The sequence below is a fragment of the Triplophysa dalaica genome, chromosome 13, assembly GCF_015846415.1.
Source record: "Triplophysa dalaica isolate WHDGS20190420 chromosome 13, ASM1584641v1, whole genome shotgun sequence".
NCBI classification, from domain to species: domain Eukaryota; kingdom Metazoa; phylum Chordata; class Actinopteri; order Cypriniformes; family Nemacheilidae; genus Triplophysa; species Triplophysa dalaica.
In genome coordinates, this window is record NC_079554.1 from 7,497,089 (window position 1) to 7,518,448 (window position 21,360).

The 21,360-nt window shown below is 39.2% G+C and overlaps 1 protein-coding gene across 1 annotated transcript in view; it reads left to right on the forward strand.

Annotated features, from left to right (window-relative positions):
* The first annotated feature begins 1,843 nt into the window (after positions 1 to 1,843).
* Positions 1,844 to 21,360, forward strand: part of dab1a (DAB adaptor protein 1a) — a 125,226-nt gene continuing 105,709 nt past the window's right edge. Inside the window, 1 exon segment of the mRNA XM_056764317.1 lies at positions 1,844 to 2,312. The gene's annotated coding sequence lies outside the window, so the exon portion shown is untranslated.

A 21,360-nucleotide genomic window follows, 5' to 3' on the forward strand; every position in this document is an offset into this window, starting at 1 on the left:
CTCTGTGTTTATTATGCCTGCCAAGTTCTTTAGCTCAAGGAGAGTTGACAGGTCAGCATCATGTGAAGTGTGCTGGCGAAGCGATGTGTATTACCTGGATGATCGAATTTTAGGATTGTGGTCGTATTGATTCTCTTATTGCCTTTCTGAGGTTAAGCTGTTTTCTTGAATCTGTCACAGCATATACTGTAGGATCGTCTCTGGTTCTTTTAATGTGATGGAATGGTTTTATTCTTTATCTCCTATAGATTTAGGAAGGGAGGAAAGAGGAGGGGAGGGAAAGGATGTGGAGGGGGTTTGGGTTTGTGTATGCTTGGATGATGAGAGGGGGAGGGTTTCAGGGAGGATTAAAATATTGGTTGAAAACAGCTCCGCATTAAAAAACAGTGGCAATGCAATATACGTCCCACCACTGAATAAGAAGCAAAAGCAGAGATGACAAGATACAGCGGGAAATGTCAAAAAGTAAGGAAATGGGAGAAAAAGCAGAAATTGGGAAGAAATGAAAGACTGAGTGTGAGTGAGTGAAATAGAGAATTATGGTGAAACTATTGAAAATGAATTCGAACGCATAGAAAACTGGTGATGAGAGTTCCCCTGTAATATATTTTTTTCAGAGAGAGTGAGAAAAAAGAGAGAGAGATTTGTCATTGATCTCTACATATATTTCATAAAGTTTTACTTGCCATGGCTAAGAAAGAAAGAAAGAAAGAAAGAAAGAAAGAAAGAAAGAAAGAAAGAAAGAAAGAAAGAAAGAAAGAAAGAAAGAAAGAAAGAAAGAGAATTTAAAAAAGCACTTAGAAGCTCTATATCGCCGCCCTGCAGGAAGACGTTCAAAATACAGTACTGCCATCCACCATACTCAGTCGAGCCCCCTGAGAAAAAAAACTTGTTACACTGCTGCATACCTGTAAATACCTAATTTTGACATTCACTCAATACATCATGGCAGATATACAAATTAATAGATTAGAATAGATTAATCAAAAAGATATTAACGTCATGTACATGGGTTATGAAAGAAAAGCATTATATTTGCATTGCTTTTGTTTCATGGACAATGAATAAATGTCTGAGGGTCTACAGAAAAAAAGTGTCTTTGCCAAGGGAAACAATGTAAGTGCATGATGTTCAGACACCTGTAGCAGATGAAAATTATAGTGAACTTCATTAAAAAGGACATATCCTTGGAAATCAAACCCATGACTTATGGTTTTCTAGCGACATGCCTTATGAACTTTATGCTAAAGACTTCATGTCTAACCAACCGCAATGAGGTACATTATTGTAGAAAGCGAAATAAACTATCACTGAAATTATGTTGCTGCAGTGCTGCAGATGCTTGTGCACTTTATCTCAGGGACGCTACATGAGTAACAAATTCCTCTCAATGAGTTCTGTGGATAAATTTGTATAGCTTGTTGATTATGCTTGGCATCCTCATTCCTGAGTGTTCCCTCATTGGATACATTTCACCACCATGCAATCCATACGGATGTTTTGAATCACTGTGGAGCCGGAAGCTGCCTGGTCCAGTTTACAGTGATTGAGAGTGAAAAGGGCGTAGTGTACTTGGCAGCCCCTAACTGAGAAGAGGATGGAATTAAAATCAATACTCTGCATGATGAGGTGACTCAGAAGGTTAAAACAGAACTCCCAACTCTCCATCTGCTACTGGGTAGCTGGTTTAAGATTATTAGCTGGCAAAACCAAAAATCCAGTTGAATTTGAGTTTTGTCTGGTTGCGTGTGTTGTCCCCGTGCACCTGTTCGTCATGGCACACTTACACTCTGTTGGTGATGTGCAAACTGAGTGCTGGAAGGAGCATCCTCAGTCTCATAAAATGTTTTCCATGTCTCCCTCTCTCACATGCATCCACTTATTCTCGCCCTGTCTTTATATTCTTTTGCGCATCTTAGCTTTTTGGCGTTGAAAGTCTCACTCACCCCTCCCACTCTTTGCGTTTCCCCTGAAACCAAGAAACCAGGACAGCTCGGCGCGCCACGGGTTAACGCGCACTCGCGCTCGTGATTGGCTGCGGGAGCGGCGCTTTTAGAGAGAGGTAACCAGGCAACTTCAGCTGGAACAGCGGAGAGAAAGAACAGGGTAAAGGGTAAAAGAAGCGCAAAAATCCCATCAGTTTTGGTGTGCGATAGAAAGGATGTAGTCCAGGTTTGTGTCTATCTGTCCCCGGCATGGGAAAGTGGATTACTGCTCTTCTACAGACGTGAGGACCGCGGTGGAGACTGGATACAGATTGCGCGTGGATTTTTATAATGAGAAATATGGGATCTGAACGCACCGGTTTAAAGGTAAGATTAAATCAGGTGCATTCGCATCTGCTTTGTCCTATATATGCGTTTACGATAACGTGTGGGAAGAGAAAATGAAGCTGACGGAATTGCAATGAAACTTATCCATGTGGAACATGGGAACGTCTTCCAGCGCTTTGGTGATGGAGTTGTATCGGTTTATTGATTCCACTTATCTCGTAAAACTATTAGATCTATTATTAAACAGTTCTTCCGGTTTTGATTTGCTGGTAAAATGAGCCCAACAACGCTGCCACCAGTTGACGGTGTTTGCGGGTCGAAGCGCATTTGGAGTGATCGGAGAGGAGCGGCGTTTGGTGCATTGACATCCGTGTTCTGCCCTGCATGGAAAGAGAGAGAGGGCTACTGATCAACTGAGATTTACTACAACAGTTCATATTTAACACTATCGATTCACTGCTGACCTGAGGTCTCATATACAGTGGTTTGGTTTAAGCTATACGTGTATACATGACACTCGTATAAAGATGTGTAGCACTGACCGAACGCTGTCGGTGCCCGGGCACGAGTTCAAGACACGGTTGCGCAAGGTTTCCCCACACTGTGTATTACGATCAGGCGGCTTTCGTAAAATTATAGACGTGTAGAAGTTGTTTGTGTGGTTTTGAGTTTGGCAACCGGACTCGCAAGAGCTCCGCGGTAGCGGAAGCCCGCATCGCGTCGCCCGTATGTGTGTGTGCGCTCGTGTGTCACAGGGAACCACCGGGCGGCAAGAATTCCGTTACTCGCACTCCAACAATCAACTGACTCAGCTCACCGGCGACCGCGTAAAGCGTTTCTTGTGGACAGTTGAGCAGGGGGAGTAGCATATGTTCCCACGATGCTTGAAGCGGTATGACCGATTGCGCGTGAGGATGATGTGGTTTGACATGGAGCATCCTTTTCTGACTGCCCACGGACCGACGGTTGGGCTTGCTCGGAGAGCTTGGGCAGTTTGAAAATGAGAGGAAAAAACGTTTAGCCAGTAGAAATGGCTTGGAAAGTAACGCATCTCGGATCCCGTGCGTCTCCACTTCGAGCGTGGACTCTTTTGATGCGCGTTTAGGATGAAGGGCATACGCGTAAATTATAGTTTCCATTGATCGTGCCCCGGTGTAGTATATTTTCCCTGTGTGTTTACTCATTTGTCAATGAGTCATAATCATGTCTGAAAATACTGGACACGTTGCGCAAAGCAGCTAGTCCCTATAGCCTGTGCCAGTTCCTATTTAACCGATTCAAAGCAATGCTCTTCACGGTGTTATTCTGACCCCCATGCTCTCACACCTATACGTCGTGGGTGAGAAAGATTAGCGTCTCGGTTTTTTATTTATCCGATCCAGATGTCAGGTGTCCATTGACAGCCTCTAATTTGTAGGTCAGTGCAAATGTCTTTTATGTCACACATCAGTTTGTGTGGTGAACATGTCATTTTCATTTATTTTCAGTTGAATGCTTTTGAAGACCATTCTTTTTAAATGGTAACTAGTCTCGTTAACCTACAAGTTACTCAATGAAATTCACAAGCTGACCATCATGTTAATACCCGATATGACCTTTTTCTAAACATAATATGACTGATGATTTAAAAAAAATACCTGATAGGGTAGAGATCATACAATGGATTGACTTTATGACCCACTTTTTTCATTTTAATGAAGAACTAAAGTTTCTGCAACAAAAATATGTGTTGATTGCTGACCCTTTCCATGTCTTATACTCTTCAATTTGAGATTGCACAGTAAAACTCATGACACTTCATGACATCATTCGTATCTTTTACGGCACATCTGGAGGCGCAGAACAATTTTCAACAGAGAACGTCTATGCTGTTAATGTCGTTATGTGACATGGTGTCAACCCAACATGACTTAAGCTGTTATGGCAGCTGGCAGAATTTAATGAGTCTTAATGTGCTTTCATTGTATTGAGGCCACCAAAGCAGTTCTTTGTTCAATTATCTCCCTTATATTCTGAGGAAGAAAGTTGTAGTTTGGAACATCAGAAATGTTAGGTAAAACCTAACTTTAACTAAATATATATATACAACTTGCCTAATCCCTTTATCTTTTTTTTGAAACAACAGAAAAATAGATTTGTGACTATTTGTGATAAGATTATTGACAGTACCTTCATGACATCACATATAGTGCTTATTCTTATAGGTTTCCTGTAGTGTGGTTGGGTGTATTCAATGTTCTGGACTTTTCTATGTGTATCGAAGGCCTTTCCTTTCTGCCTGAATGGGCCCAGCAGGCAACAGTACATCTCCATGGAGACTGAACACAGAGTGTGGGAACCCTCAAAGCCAACATTGTTTCGCTCTCTCCACTGTGTTCATTTATTCATTCTACAAGCTGCATTTCGTTTTGCGGGAATGTAAAATTGAGAGATCGGGCACGTATCAAGACATGTCTGCTGGGAAGCAGTATGTTAAAGCAAAATTAGGACTTATCCATTTGAGCTTGACATGCATAGTTCAAAGGCAACCAATTCCAGATTGCTGTTTCACTATATGTAGTTCTGCTAAAACTAATTATTTGATTTGTTTGGTGCTTTTAAAGATGACCGCTGAAGAGAGTGTGGCCAGAACCTTGACAGACCTGTCCTAAAAGGAGTGACACTACAATTTTGAACTGACACCAGGGGCGGACTAGGAGGGAAATTCAGCCCTGGGCTTTTCAGCCCACATCGGCCCTACAATAATTCATTCGACCGGGGGGGGGGGGGCTGGGGTGGGTACGGGGGATATGGAGGGGTGGTGCTGGGAGTGTTAGATGGCATCTGTCCTCCACCAAATCTGTTGACAGGTGGGGGGGAGTTGTATGTAACTTTTTTGCATTGTGTTGCATACCTGTCCGAATCGCTTATGCCATCACATTGCGTGCATTCACGTTTATAATATGTCTACCAGTCGGACCCTGGTCGCGGCCGTAGGCCGGCCGTTCTGTACTTTGACAGAATGTCCTACTGGTCAGTCCGCCCCTGACTGCCACCAACAGATGCACAGTGTATTTTATGCATATAAAGCAATTGTATTTCAACACCAGAGTTTCTTTAAACCATAGATAGGAAATACTCCTGAACTGCAGTATTGGTAAGAACTTAGTACTACAGTAAAAAGAAAACAGGCCGGTGCAAAAGTATCCAAATGTGGAAAAGACATCTTGTGATTTGCTTCCACTCCACATAGAGATAAGAGACAAACATCACTGATGTGTTTTAAATAGCCTAAATCATTAACAGCTAGTTTTCAGGTGAGATCTGTACATGCAACTCAGATTTAATAACAAATCTGGTTGTCACTAGCAATTTTCTGGAGTGAATTTGGTTGTCACAGAAGCACAGAAGCACAGAAGTGTATTATGGCCAATGAATGAGAGCACTGTCGATGTTGTTTATATATTAATGGACAAAATGGAGAACTTTGGTCATCATAGAAGTGTGTGTTACCTGTGGTGTTTTCATCAGAGCATGAGGTTTTGAGGATTCCTGAAGTAGAGCTGTTAAGTGGGGGATGTCCCTTCTCGGAAATCTGTCCAGCATGGAGAGGCATTGACTGTAGTTCCTCGTCCTCCGTATTGATCCGTCGGTTCTGTGTGACATTATCTGCTTCCACTAATTAGAGCTCAGGAACGGCCTCACCCACAGGATGGCATTGGACTATAGACATGGTAAGCCTCAGGGCAGAGCCGCTGTAATTATGGGTCAAAACTTTTCCATCATGAGTTTTGTTCTGCGTGTAATGTTCTTTGATGTTAAGCATTAAGCCCCTTACTTACTTGTCTATGTATGTACAATTTCTGTGACAGTATAGCTTTGACTCAAATAATAGAGAACTACCTTTTTGTCAATGTAGGCTGGTCATACAGCCTAATGAGTGACCATTCTGAAATGCCCTATATAGGTGCATTTCATCTTGACACATACACACACAAATAATTTCAATAGCATTTACATGCTAATCTAATAGCAATGCTCTTATATTCATAATACTCAGTTCATTTAGTTCACAGAATGTTTATAATCAAAATTTCACATACCCACATTGGATTTAATGAGCTGGTCGCTATGTATTCTGGGATTGGCCTCTGTGCAGAAGATGCATGGCATGCTGTAATTGGCCAATCTTAGCACAATTAAGTTGCCATTAGAAACTGCCCATGTGTCGTAAGCATACTCATGATGTGTTCAAAATGTTGCCTCCGTAGCCAGCTCACTAGGTTTTGATACAGAGCAGATGTACTGTGCACAGATAGACACCTGCTAATCTTCTCAGTATTCTTCCTGAAATGGCAAATATCTGTTTGTACAGCTAAATGGATCCAAATGCTCAAAGAAACATCAATCCACACTTAAGCAGAGTTAGCATTCCCCTTGAAAAGACCTTATCTTATACTCTATGTTGTGGTTTGGGTGATGGTACACCTACCAGGCTTTTTAAACAACTTAACCAACACGATTTGGGACATATTTTGATATGGAGCTGACTGCCATGCCCAAATTTAACTGAATCACACAATTTTCATGCTAGCCAACCAACAAGGTTTTATAGTAGACCACAACGTCTCATATTGTTCATTTTGCTTCCTCTCCCCACTCCCACAATTTAAGCAGGTTCCCTCCGGCCTTCTGTTCCTCTGTTCTTGCCTATTGAATTTGCCTTCGAGTACCTAACCAACAATTTGCATAACAGTTGCACACTAAGTGCAGAGTGCTGCGGTTTCAGTAGAACTCTTGACCGTGAATTTCTCCATACAGGGCCAGTTCTCCTCCTCTGACATTCATTAACCACAAAACCAGTCACCGGTTCCCCTCTGACTATTTTAATCCTCTTCCATGAACAATAAACAAAGAACCATGCTTATGTTTTCTGTCTGTATCAGATGAATTAACTCGCCCTCAACGGGCGCTGCGGTCCCATCTCTCACTGCAGTATAGAGGAACGCAACGCTCTGCTGACTTCAGCGCACCCGTAGAAACAAAAGGGAGGAAAAAGTCAGACAAAAAGTCAATGGTTGATCATTTAGTCCCGGGAGAGACCCTCTCCACAGCGGGTTTGATGTGCTGCATTGCAAACAGGGATTGTGGGAGAAACTCAAAATGCGTAACGTGCAACAGTTTAAGTACATTAACACTTCAATTAAATCCGTTTTTTTCTAGTCTAATTTACCCCCATAAACACTTAAACTTGCACTTCAAATACTCTCCTGGGTCTGAATCTTTTTTGAGACCATTTGATGCCCATTTACCATGTTTATTGCCTTGCATCACCAGATCCCAGTTGTGTTCTAGCTTACCTCTGACTTTTATAGAAAGCGATGGCAAAAAAAACAGAGATTAGAAACGAGCTGAAATTGAAAATGAATAATAAATGTCTTTTAAATCTCTGCCTTTTATGTATTTATGCTTAAAAAAAGATTCTTCAATTCTTCTTTTGTAACAATTTGTAAATGATCGACGTCCATATCGCATCAAAAAACATTATTGTAACCTAGCCTAGTGTCACTTCTGCTTCCATATGAAAGAACACCTTTTGTCTTTGTTGCTTGAGAATTAGCAGGAAATTCAGAAGGTACAAAATGGTCCCTGAGGTCTCTGGACTTGAGGCCTGGATTGCTTTTTTTTGAACAACAAAATGTATTTGATTAATTCAGCTCTTACTGTTTTTTTCTCGACTGGTTTTAATCTGTTTTCTTTCATCCACTCGAGAGAGGGAAAGAAAGATTCAGCGTGACCTGCTCAGTGGGGCCCCGGTGTGCTTGTATATCAGAGTGGGCTTCATCTCTTTAGTATGCGCGGCCCTCTCTGAGCACCATTATCAAGCTGAAATGAAATGCCCGTATTTCTTCGCAGCGGCCGTGAGGGGGGAGGAACCACAGTCTGTGTGAGCTGTTACCGTTTGTTATATGTTAGGACAGGAACGGCAAAGCCTTACACAATTACACATAAAGATATGCCCACACACAATCAAAGATTTGAGGTTTGCTCTGCGAATGTCAGCGTAGATTTGTCAGGGATATGGCAGTGTGCATATGCTGCCAGTTGGTGGTTCTCTCTGTCAGATATTAGCCTAAGGGCAAGACAGGGCTGTAGTCAAACACTGCAGTGTAACGCCACTTCTGCTGTTTAATGAGACTCACAAAATGGTCAACGTGGTTTTGTCTGAATGAACTAAATGAGTTGCTAAAGTCTTTCATTTATGGGTATCTACATTGTACCAAAGATGTCCAAAATGTCTGTAGGGTGTCATTGTTTGGTCTGTACAGAATCTGTGCTCACCAGGTACTTTGCATTGGCTGTCCCTTGTGTGCTTGTGTATTAAAGACGGTTCGACAAATGCATCTTTTGTTCCTGTGCCAACATTTTTCTATTAAAACAAAGTCGGAGAAGGAAAGATGGGACTCACAAATCATGTTCATGGATGACGTAATGAAATAAAGGTTTGATATCCATTATGTTGTTATGTAACAGAGTGGCTTTATTAAAATAAAACAAAATCGGGATGCTAGACGCAATAGGTATTACCTCTGCATTTCTCGAAACTCACTGTTTTGCAATGTGATATGTCCGCACAAATCCAATGGCGTATTACACCAAAGTATTGTAAGAACAACAAACTCTAACAGTACTGCTTTCAAAGCTTTCTTGTAGCTCAGTGATAAGAGGACGCCATCGTCAGACACAATGAGTATGGATGTGAAATGGTTAAAGTAGTGAATTTCTCTGTATTGAAACATTTAAATTATTTGAGATAGTGTAAGTACACCACAGAACCAAATACTTAACACTGTACTAGTTTTTGTGAATTTTAATGCACAAATCGTACATATTGTGATAGTTCACAAAAATCTGCCATACTGGCCTACTACTCACTCATTTCATTTCAAATCAGTTTGATTTTCCCCCCAGAACACCAAAGAAAATATTTTAAGGAACGTTGTTAACTGGCACCCATACACTTGCATTGGTTTGTGTCCATACATTAGAAGTGAATGGGTGCCGGCGCTGTTGAGTTACCAACTTTCTTCAAATTATCTTATTTTGTGTTCTGCGCAAGACTGAAAGCCATACAGGTCTGGAATGACATGAGTGATTAAATGATGACAGAATTTTCTTTTTTGGGTAAACTATCTCTTTAAAGCGGGTGATCTCATGAGGTCTTTAAATCATTGGTTAATCAAACAATGTTTTCAGTAACCAATAAAAGTGTAGTGCTCTCAGCAACATTTAACCCAAGTCAAAATTAATTTCACTGATTTTACACACAATCAGATCTTACATCTTCACTTGACGTCATCACTGTTACTTTGATTACTTAATATGTGTTTTGGTGAGAGGGAGAATGAACATACAAGATTTCCTATAGTTTTGCAGTGATAGCTCCATGCTGTTCTGTGTATTGTGTTCTTCTGTTTGAATGTAACATCTGTGGTGTGATGGTTTGTCCAAATCGTGTCTCGCTTGAATCAGGGAAATCAAGCCGGTGCCAGATCCAGATTCGCCAACACTTGGATCAAAAACCTAAACCTTACAATTCCAACCTGTCAACCCTTCCTCCACACCCTCTCTATACCACTCACACTTTCCTTCAGCCAGGAACTCTATAGCCTATATATGTTTATGTGTTTATTCATGAGAGTCAACAGTGGTAAATGCATCTTGGAAAGCCTGGACAGATAGGAGATCAGCCTTGAGCTCGGGAGCCTGGGTGTCTTTCCATACTGATTACATGCCAGAGAGCTACAGCGTAATGTCTCGGCCGATCTCTCAGTGTTATTGCCCTGGCTGGGAGAGATTTCTCCTGTAAGTTGCCAGCGCTGCGCTCTCTCCGCTGCAAAGCCTTTTGCCCTTGTACTGTAGGAAACTGATTCTGTTTTTTGAATAGTTGCCTGGGAAATCCACTCTGCGGCTTTGCTCAGAATGATTTTCAGCAGCTTGCTCTCTCTCCCTCTGTCTTGCTTGTACGGGGAATTCCATCTACGAATCTATTTTTTCATTCTTATCTCTGTGCGCAGGGACGGATTCAGAGTTGTGTGTATGTATCTGCGCTAAAAAACAGATGAAAGGAAATATTATTCTCTCATTTTTTGTGTAACGTAAAAAGCAAGGCAAGGAAACGCTCAGTTTTTCTGTCCCTGATGCACGTCAGGGTCTAATGGCCAGACACTTCATTGCACCCGTGTATGCCATCAAAGGAACACTGTGCATGTATGAGTGAGTTTTAGGAGGACCCTTTTAAACTGCCACACTGAACCCACAGGTTAAATGACCAAGACTCAGCATGCATGAGAGAAAGATGGAGATGTGGATGCTATTGAGAAAGTGCAAAAGATGAATGGAGAGATCACTGAATGGTGAATAGTCTAAGGAAGGCATCTGTCCCACAGAAAAAAATATCCGAGCATGCATGTACAAATATTTACCTCACATATGGTATAACACAACTGGTACCCTTTGGTTGTCTGCAATAGAAAACGTTACTGTCATCCCCCAAAAATATTTTCAAAGTTTTTGCCTTAAAATCAAAATTCTGTTCTCATTACAATTTTGCATTAAATCATTTAGCAGACACATTTTTTCTTGTCAAACAAAAATAAATGTTTAATGGACTATTCACGCCTTTGCTATGCAGTTAGTTGGAGACTGGAGCTTCTGAAGCCATCGTACAGTGTTGTATAAGAAATACACATAAAAAACAAACAAACAAAGGACAATTATGTCCGTTTATGCCACAAGATTGAGTAAATGATGACAGAGTGTTATTTTTCAGCCAACTATTATTAAAACAAACAATTTGCATTAACCACATATTGCATTTAGTAAATATATTTTGATTTGAGTTTTTAGTCCTTTTTCCATTTCTGTTTCCTTCAGATTTCTCTTATTTCCTTTAAAACCTTTAGATCATTTGTTCCATGGCAGAGTTTCACACTTCACCGAGTCTCTCTTGCTCTGTATTTGAGTTCTTTGACTCCAGATCTCAGGTAGCATATTTAGCAGATCTCTCTTTCTCTCTCTCTCTCTCTCTCTCTCTGCCTATGTTATGGTCTAAATTATAACATGAAACAGTCAGGTTAAACTATACTTGTAACAAAAGCATTTTTTTTTTCAACATATGGATTGCTCTTTGTAGTTCTGAGAAAAAATGTCAGTTTTTTTGCAATAAAAATGATTGAAGGATAGGTAAGTCCCAAAATTTATTTTAGATTTTTTTTACATTACATATATTGTTTTGTTTGCTAATAAACTGGTCAACTGGTTTTATTTACTCGGTTTATTCGGTTACTCATTGATATTTTAGACACTGTGTGTGTGTGTGTGTCTGCTTAGTAGCACTTCCACAATCTTTTTCCCCTCAGACCTCCCATGATTGAAACTCTCCCTATCCAACACACGTGTGTATTAATGTAACGATAGGAAATCTTCAATTAGCTCAATGCGTTAATGACATTAGCCTCTGGCAGATAAGAGATGGGCCTCTCTGTGTTGATAGGGCGGGGGTTTAATAATCCTGTGTCTTTAAATGAGATGCCCTCACACAAAGTCTGCACACACTCTCGCTCGCACACTACCACTTGACAGCAGGAGACTCTGGTGAGCCCCGGCAGATTTAGCTAAGCCCCTCCCAAGTTTAATGACAGTCGCAATCGCACACTGCTGATAGCAAAGTGGCACAAAGTGGGTTTAATGGAACAGGGCAATTCCAAAGACCATCAGGATCAAATTGGAGTGAAATGATTTGGGGGAATAGAGTCAGAGAGAGACAGAGAAAATTCCCTTCCTTTATTGCATGATGAACAGAAACGGCAGCCTACAGAGGTAGTGATCAGTTTTCAAGACTGTGTGTGTGTTTAGATGAGAAATGGAGTAAAACGGCTAGTGGGGGTGGGTTAGATGGGGAATCATGTTAGCATGGTGAACCGTAGAGATAACCCATATTCTGCTATGTCTGTCAGCTGCAATATATTTCCCTGGAAAAGCATTAAAACGCAGCTGTAATTATTGTGCGGGCAGAGTGATTTTCCCTGGCACGGATGCCTGGTGTGGGCAGGGGTGGGTAATTTGGCGGACAGATGTACCCTTCGCAAGGGGAACGTACAGCGGGGGTCTTTACCCTTCACATAGACTTCCTGTCTTTTTTTCAACCCGTTTCGACACCTCAGCAAACCATCGCAGCTTGCAGGAATATTCATGTGCTCTGCTATTGCATTATTTAAAAACGGTCTCGCCTCAAGGCCCACGGATTTCTTTATTCATCACTTTAGTTAACCCTGTGGTGAAAGACCTTATAATAAGAAAACAATGAAAACAGACAGCATTGAGGGGTTAGTTGGTCTGTTTGACCCGGGGGTCACTTTGTATTATATGCACTCGGGTCAACTTGTGCTGTGTTCCCTAAGGGCTATATTTTCCACTGTACTGTACCTTTAAGATGTCTGTATGTTCATAACCTAACTATGTTATTCCTCACCATGGATCAAGTTGCTGAAAACATCAAAGTGTTATAGTACATTTAAAAATATCATGTTTTCTATTTAAAGGATAGTTCAACCAAAATACAAATCTGTCATCATTTACTACCCTTGAGTTGTTCCAAATCTGTATACATTTCTTTGTTCTGAACACAGAGAATACTTATATATTTCATGTTTATAATGCTTATAATGCTTTTAACCAAACAGTTCTTTGACCCCATTGACTACCGTGGTAGGAAACATTTCTTCTAGGGTTGTCAAACGATTAATCGTGATTAATCGCATCCAGAATAAAAATTTGTTCACATAATATATGTATGTGTACTGTGCATATTACCTTTATGTGTATAAACACATACACATACATGCATATATTAAGAAATATTAATTAAATATATGTATATATGTAATTTTAATGATTGATAAATATAAATAATTCACCTGCAAATTTAAATAAATATATATACATTTATGTGTATGTATTTATATTTATAAATACAAAATGAATATGCACAATACACAGACCAATATTATGTAAACACAAACTTTTATTCTGGATGCAATTAATCGTGATTAATGGTTTTACAGCCCTAATATCTGTATATTTTTTTGTTCTGTTGAACACAGAAGAAGATGTTTTTAAGAATGTAGGGCAGCAAACAATTCTGGGACACTTTTGACCAACATTGTAATTTTTCCTACCATGGTAGTGAATGGGGTCCAAGTACAGTATGGTTACAAGCATTCGTCCAAACATCTTTCTCATTGTTCAACCAAACAAAGAAAACTAGAGAGTGAGTAATTCACGGCAGAATTTTCGTTTCAGGGTGAACTTTCCCTTTAAACAAGTGTTGATGAATTGTATCCGACCATACCTTCTTAAGGCCCAATCACAGCACAGGTTTCACAGTGTCAATCTGTAAGCTATTGAGAAAATGAAGGGAGACAGAAAGAGAGGGAGAGAGAGAGAAATGAAGTGAAAAATGCATCGATTGCCACATTAGATTCAGCTGAATTACTAGTCAAGCCCACCGCGAATCAGGCATTGAATTATTTGACCCAATTGCCCCAGATCCTCATATAAGCTTTATAATTCGCCTGTGATGGAAACAGTTCAGGGTCCATTGCTTCAAAATGGTTGAGAGTTTAAGTGCTTATTGGTTAAGTCAATGCGCGGCTGGTTACCCACGGCTGGTTTCACTCTGCAGATGTGTTTTTTTGTGGGTTTTTCTCATTTGTTAAAATCTGAATTTGCTCTCAAATGGTCATTGGTTTAATTTCATCAAATGTGCATCTACCAAATGCTTTAATGTATTGTAAAAAACTATTAAGTACATTTGCATGTCCCATCACGTCTTAGTCAATTGAATAATAGATGAGGCAATGCTACATGATGGAGATCATTTTAGTCTTGTGTGAATTTTACTGTAAATAATTCCATTGGTTAAACCGGACCCAAGACTAAACAAATATTGACAAATATTTATTTTTCATAGTAGACTGATGGGAGAGCTCATTTATGTTTATTCAATGTTGGCTGAGATTCAATTCTAATCTTAGAATAATAGAAGAATTCTAATCATTTAAACTGCATACAAATTGTTTCCTAATATTGTTGTGATGTCACAAGAAAGCCACCAGGACTCAGTTAGTCAGAATACTGATGCTGTGCAAAAAGAGCGCGTGCAGTACCGCTGGCACGCACCGTAGGCCACTAGGAGCAATAATGGAAGCCACAAAGTGATTTGAGCCTGAAGCAGGTGGCTAGTCTGGGGGTCACCGCTGAGTTTCAAAGAAATCAATAGACTCTCCAGGCGAAGTGCGGAAGAGAGGGTGGGGGAGGACGTGATTGTATGTGATCAGTTTGTGGCCTGCAGGTAGGAATGCTCTTAAAGTGAATCTGATTTGCCTGACATTATGGAGAGATGTTGATGTATGCTACACTTGTGCAAGAAAGACGTCTGCTCTGCCATTATACAACCTCCATCTCTCGCTCTGTCTCTCTCTCTCTTTTTCTCACTGGCACTTAGGGAAATTTCATTTAATGCGGCGATATATTAAAATAACGACGTGTGGAATACTAATAGTGTTGTAGCCGCAGGAAGCTGCAATTGGAGGTACACCACGACTGCATGTCTGCATATGTGTTTGTGTGTGTGTGTGTGTGTGCGTGCTTGCGTGTGTGTATTAAAATGCTGCCGATACCTGTAACATAAGATGCTTCAGTATGTGTTTATCTGGCTGCCTGAGAATGTTTTTTCTGCATTTCTACACCTTTCAACATTTCTGCTTGGCTTGTTTAGTTAGATTAAACTCTAAGAGTTAATTAAGGAAGGGCAAACCATTTCAAGTCATCATTTTACATTATTTAGAAATTGAAAAGAATGGATGAACAGGACTAACCCACACAAGCACAACTGCTAATCCATGGCTCCAAAAGACTGCTTTCTATTAAAGGTCCAATATGTCATTTTTTGGAGGATCTATTGTGGACATGCAGAACTGTAACTATGTCTTCTAATGTGTTAATAGTCATTACATAATGAAGCGTTATGTTTTTTTACCTTAGAATGAGCTATTTCTATATTCATACACCGCGGGTCCCCTTGCGTGGAATTCACAGTAACCCTAAATGGTCAAACTTCTCTAGAGAGTGTAGATACAGTATCTCCTTCGGCAAAGCAAAACAGCGACAACATCTTAATTCTGTGTCAACCGTCATGCTCATAGTGCTTTGATAGGGAGGGGTGGAGTGAGCCGTTGCTTGCAATTCGCAACCTCACCACTAGATCCTGTTAAATTTCATTCACTGTACATTTAACAATTTATATACCTTTTTTCAATTTTCAGTCACAGCTCCACCTAACATGTTTGTGTGAGTTTTTATTGAAACATTCTTTTTGAGATTTCTAATTGAAATGTTTAGTAATGTAGAAATAGCAATATTTAAAACAACACGATTTCTGTTTAAGGTAAAGTGTGAAATTATTGTTAACTCGTATGATTAGGTGCTTTTTCATGTTAATGTAGTTTCTCCTGTTCAGACCTCTTGTGCTGCTCTGCGTCATTTTGACTTAGAATTTAGACTTTTAACACACAGTTTCCTCAACTAAATGTCAAACTTTTTATTCTGAAACATCATGACATCCTCCGTAGGTGCAGTTTAAAATGCTTTCACTGTCACTCACACACCACAATTTGTGACTTTTGAGATGTGATTGTCATGTCAAATTGTAACAGTAATAGTTATGCTGGATTTTGCAGTGGAGAAAGCAAAGAAAGCAAAGAATGGTTGACATTGGTAAATAAGCTATTTAGTGGTTGTTTTCTAACCTGCCGGACACAGCAACTATGACTTCTTGTTTAACCAATCAAAAAATCAGCGTTTTTTTCTATTATATTTGATGAGTGAAATGTCACATTTTACCTTTAAAGAGTACATAACTACGGATTTTTAAGGTCCTACTTTTGTTTATGGAGTGTCCAACAACTCGTTTATGTACATAGAAGGTGTAAAAACCTGATTATTTCGTAATGATATGTAATTATTCTTACCTTACTTCTTCACTGACTCTAAAACGATTCGTTTCGCGATTCATCTGTCTAATCCCCTCCTTTCCGCTAGCCTAGTCTGATGTGATTGGTCATATGGTCTAATCTACTATGATTGGAAAACCGTGAATGAAGCTCATGAGCAAATCGGACTAGGGACGACTCTACTCGTTTGAGTGATTCTGAGTCGACTTCCCTTTCTCCAGGCCAATTACTTTGTTGTTCATTTATCTTCGGATTTTCAATTTGGCACACTGCATACTTTCAAACACGGCAACATTACACACTGCATGAAATTTCATGATCTCATGTTATGTAATCTTTAAAAAACTTTTTGGGAAAAACAAATTGTTGGTGTTTTGTGACGTATAGGATCTATTCAGGATTTCACAATATTCACTTGTCTTTTTTTAATTCCCATTGGGCAGTTTAATTTGGTTGCTTTGTGAGTATCTATAGACTTTTGCTCTGGAATGCTGCCAATTCTCATCCAGTAAATTACAGTCACTATAAGAGAATGCAGTAGCATAGTTGGGCAGAACAAAACGTATTCACTTTTTGTCCCATATGAGGGTGTTTTTTTTCCAGAGGTGTTTTGAAAGCAGCTGTTCAGGATGAGAAAAGACGTGGAGTTTGTGCTTTACATTGCCTTAAGCTTCCTGCCGCGGCTTTGCTAAACTGGCTTGAATAACTGCAGTCAAAGCCTTTAAAATGAATGAGGATTAATGACTCACAGCACTGCCTGAATCCCGATTCAGATGTTTCTCAGGCTAACTGAAATTAAGCAACAACCCCTGTCGACACAGCTTAAAATGGCATTAAGCAACGTAACAAATTGATTATTACAAAATTATTTCATTTGCTTTTTCCTTCCTAGATTTTAAAGCTGCTAATTCAAACTGCTAAATTTACATACCCGATGCAAAATAAGTAAGATTTTTTCATTGTTTATAATAAAGGAGGGATGAAACACATTTTTGAAGCCTTGAAGAAGCAGCATATTTAAGTATGCTGCACAGAACAGATATTTATGTCTATAACACCAGAAATAACAACAATAATAAATACTTATTTCTAAATATTATATACAATATAAATATAATATATTTCTAAATATTAAAATAGATTAATATAAATGAATAATATAATAATAAATAATAATAATAAATACATAATAAATAGTAGACCTACTTATAAATAAATATATAAACATATAAATGTTATTAATGTTAAAATATATATGTTGTTAAAATCAAAACAAAAACATTACAAATATAAATAAAAAATAACTAGCTAAATAAATATACATTTATTACTACTAGTACTATTACTTCTTCTACTGCTACTACTGCTACTACTGCTACTACTGCTGCTTCTGCTTCTACTACTACTAATAATAATAATAATTATAATAATAATTATTATTATTATAATAAATTACTCTTTGAACAGTCTATTATGTCATACAGCTGAAAAAACATTCCCTAAATGATAATGAAAAACTTAATGTAATCCCTATGTATAAAAAATTGCATCTTGTCAATTTAATTAAATTGAGAGTTTTTTTTTTCACCTGGAAGTAAATACAAACAAGACAACTGTTGCCATATAATAAGACCATAATGCAAATCAGATAGGTTGACTCATACAGCGATGGTGTACAATCCCAGTATCCAGCAATTGCTAAAACAACCCAACAACGAGTACAAATACGTGGCACTATTCATTCATTCATTGTGAATAAGCTGTGCACTGTCTACACTGAGCGAACGAGAGGGTGAGAACGCTATCAATAGAGAACAGCAGGCTCACGCTGAGAAGATACAGCAATGCATAGAAAAAAGAGAAGAAATGATGGAGAAACCGTGAAGCTCCTGCAGAGAGAGATGAAAGAAGAGCAGGGTTTTCCAATTTCATATGGAGGTACAACTGAAGAGATAGAGAGATTTAATTCATTCAGACTAGTAAATGAGCTCTCGAATAGCTGGAGTGACAGGGCACATCCTCAGAGCCTCAGACAGAGGGGCTCATCATCACATTTCTCTCTCCATCAGCATGATAAATGAAGGAATTAGAGGTTACCATGTCTGTGTCTTGCCCATGCAGGGGACTGTCTGTCTGGCCTTTTGATTATCCAATAAAGACAATATCAAACATGATAATCTAGGCATTGACAAAACAGGAAATGGTGTGGTCCACAGTACACCTGATTCGTGCCAAGAAATGCTTTTATGGTTGTGAATCGAATTTCTTTGCTGTTTGATGCTAGTAGGCATTGCGTGTGACTGACGTATCCAAACCGGTCAGGTGCTGGATTGCTGTCTGCACTTCCATGGGTGGTCGCCACATTGCATCACTTTTCATGTGCATAAATTTAACTGTGTTTTATCGTTAATGGTTGCTCTTTCTAAAATCGTCAAAAATAAATGATTGTCGCATTGTCATGGTAAATACCCTTTCAGATACGTACACACACACATTTTGCAGACAGTAGTGTTTTACGACACACTGCATTATCCTCCGCAGTAGGTACACATATACACAGCTACACGCACACAGTCATGAACTTAACATTGGGCATATGGGCTATTAAAAAAGATACAGAGATGCCATATTAGCGTGTGTGTGGTTTATTGTATGTGTGAGTGGGAATAGAGATGACAGTACGGACGATTGGAGGTTTATTCGCCTGCTCCAGGTGTTACTGTGCATTTAATTACTCTCATGACAGATTCACGAGATAAACCGATTCGCACACACAAACACACTCATACGGGACTAATTACCTTTCAGCACAGAATCTACTGCAAAGCTGGCGTAACACGCACACACACGTGCGCACACACACACCTAGAGTAGGTGACGCATTGCCAGCACTTACGATTTATCTCTGTATGGATTCTACTGCATCACATCACATCAAACCAACACCCTTTTCTCATAGCTTGATGAGGACAGACAGGCAGTTTTCATTAATAAACAGAAAAGAATATTGTATAAACCAGCTGTAACACTCACACATACATCATCATAACAGAACAACTTCATTAGTGACTAAAGAAGAACATGCAGTCTTTGCTATCATCCAGCCAAGTCTCATCTTTGTTTCTGCCTTTTTCCATACGTGGGCACACACACTTAAGCTGATAGAAACAGAGATTTAATCCTCCCCAAAGAACATCTGGCTGTGGGCACTGCTGCAGGTAACAGTGGCAACAACAGCAGCTTAACTTCAAAACACAAGCGATTTCATCCATATGGCAGAGCAGGGGTTTGGGGAATGAGGGAGAAATCAGATGTGTTGGAAAAAGCTACAAAAATAAGTGACGTTTTTGAGGAGGTCCAATAAAAATTAAATTCAGTCAAGTGTTCGGGCACCGCTGGTCTGAAACATCTCAGGGTCGATGGCCGATCACTGCTTGACATGAAGGACAATAGAAGCAGAGATAAATAAGCATTTCCACCAGACGATTTTTGCCTCGTTCATTGTTCTTGTGTACTTGAGATGCAGCCTTCTGAATACTTTATACAAAAGAGTAATCAGTGTTTTTGTCTTGATTTCCAGTAAAAATGTATAAACTTCTTATAAACACTTGTTTGGACACAACAAGACTTATTTTCTGGGAAAATACAAGGTAATAAATTAGGAATAGATTATTTTTATGACCTTGCTGACTTGTTGTGAATTGTAAACCAAAGTTAGTGTTTGTCTGTGTTTAAACATGAAGCACGATTTGTCAGTGGGGTGGGAAAATAATCTTATTTCAAGATATATTCCTTGACAGCCAGTTTCGCTTCTTGTGCAAATTTTTCTTGTTTAAGGATGTTTGGATATTCTTAGTAAAAAACAAGACTGATGCCAAAGAAAGGATGTAGAAACTTTGAATGAGACAGAATAGTCTTTGAAGTGGGCTGCGTTGGTATGCTGGGAATCAATGGGCGTTTTTCAGGGACAGAACTCACACAAAGCTATCACGTCTCAAGAACGGGAAGTGCAAACAAAGAAATCGATTTGAATGAAAGGGCAGGCTGGACATATTGCTGTTAATTTTCTAAACGAAGGGTCTGCTTTTACTTTCAAGCAAAAAACTGAAACATGTAAATGGTTTATACTCCAGCTATCTAGAGGTCAATTAAAAGCATAACTAGTTATGCTTTGAACGTTCATGCCATTATTATTTTTCCTTTAGCGAGGAAATCAACCTGAAAATTCTCACTTACATTTAAAAAGGTTTAGTTTTGTACTTTTGTTTATCTATGTTGGTAATTTGCTACGGCATACTATTTACAGTGTATATTGCCCATATATCTTGCCATAAATGATAGAAGTGAATCTTGACATGGGATAGTTGACTAGTTAACTATCTGACTAAGACAAAAACAGTTTCCAATTTATTTTCACCCCAACGTTTCCAAGTCTGTACTACAAAACCAGCCCAATAGCCCCAGCACGAATACCAAATCTCTAAATATGCCTCAAATATACCTTAAATACATATTTTGCACGTGTATATATTACGTTTCATATTTAAAATCACTCTACAAAAGTAATCACAAAACTTTGTTTTCATGAACTTGAGAATGATAGCTGATGAACAAAATCAATCCACCATTGGAAAACCTGTAGAATAAAAACAACCCGAGCAACAATTTAAATGTAGCCCAACTCCGCAGGAAAACCACAGACTTGGCAACACTGGCTGTAAGTATATCTGGGCCTTAACTCCTCTCTCTTGCTTTGTAAGACACTTGGCACTCTTTCTGTGTACATCTGCTGCTAAACCCAGTAGCCAGAACAAACACAAAGCTGCCCAGATGCTCTACTGAGATTGGAGTGTCATTGGAGAGTAAAGTTTCAGGAGTGATTTGTCGTAGCTCAATGGCTGAGGATGTAGGCAGCAAATAAGAGGGATACATTTTTAGTCCATGGATGTAACGGAGTGATTTAGAATCACCATTGTGTTTATAAGCAAGTGTTTTTCTGTTTTCTATGATAAGAAGTGAGTAGATTTATTGAA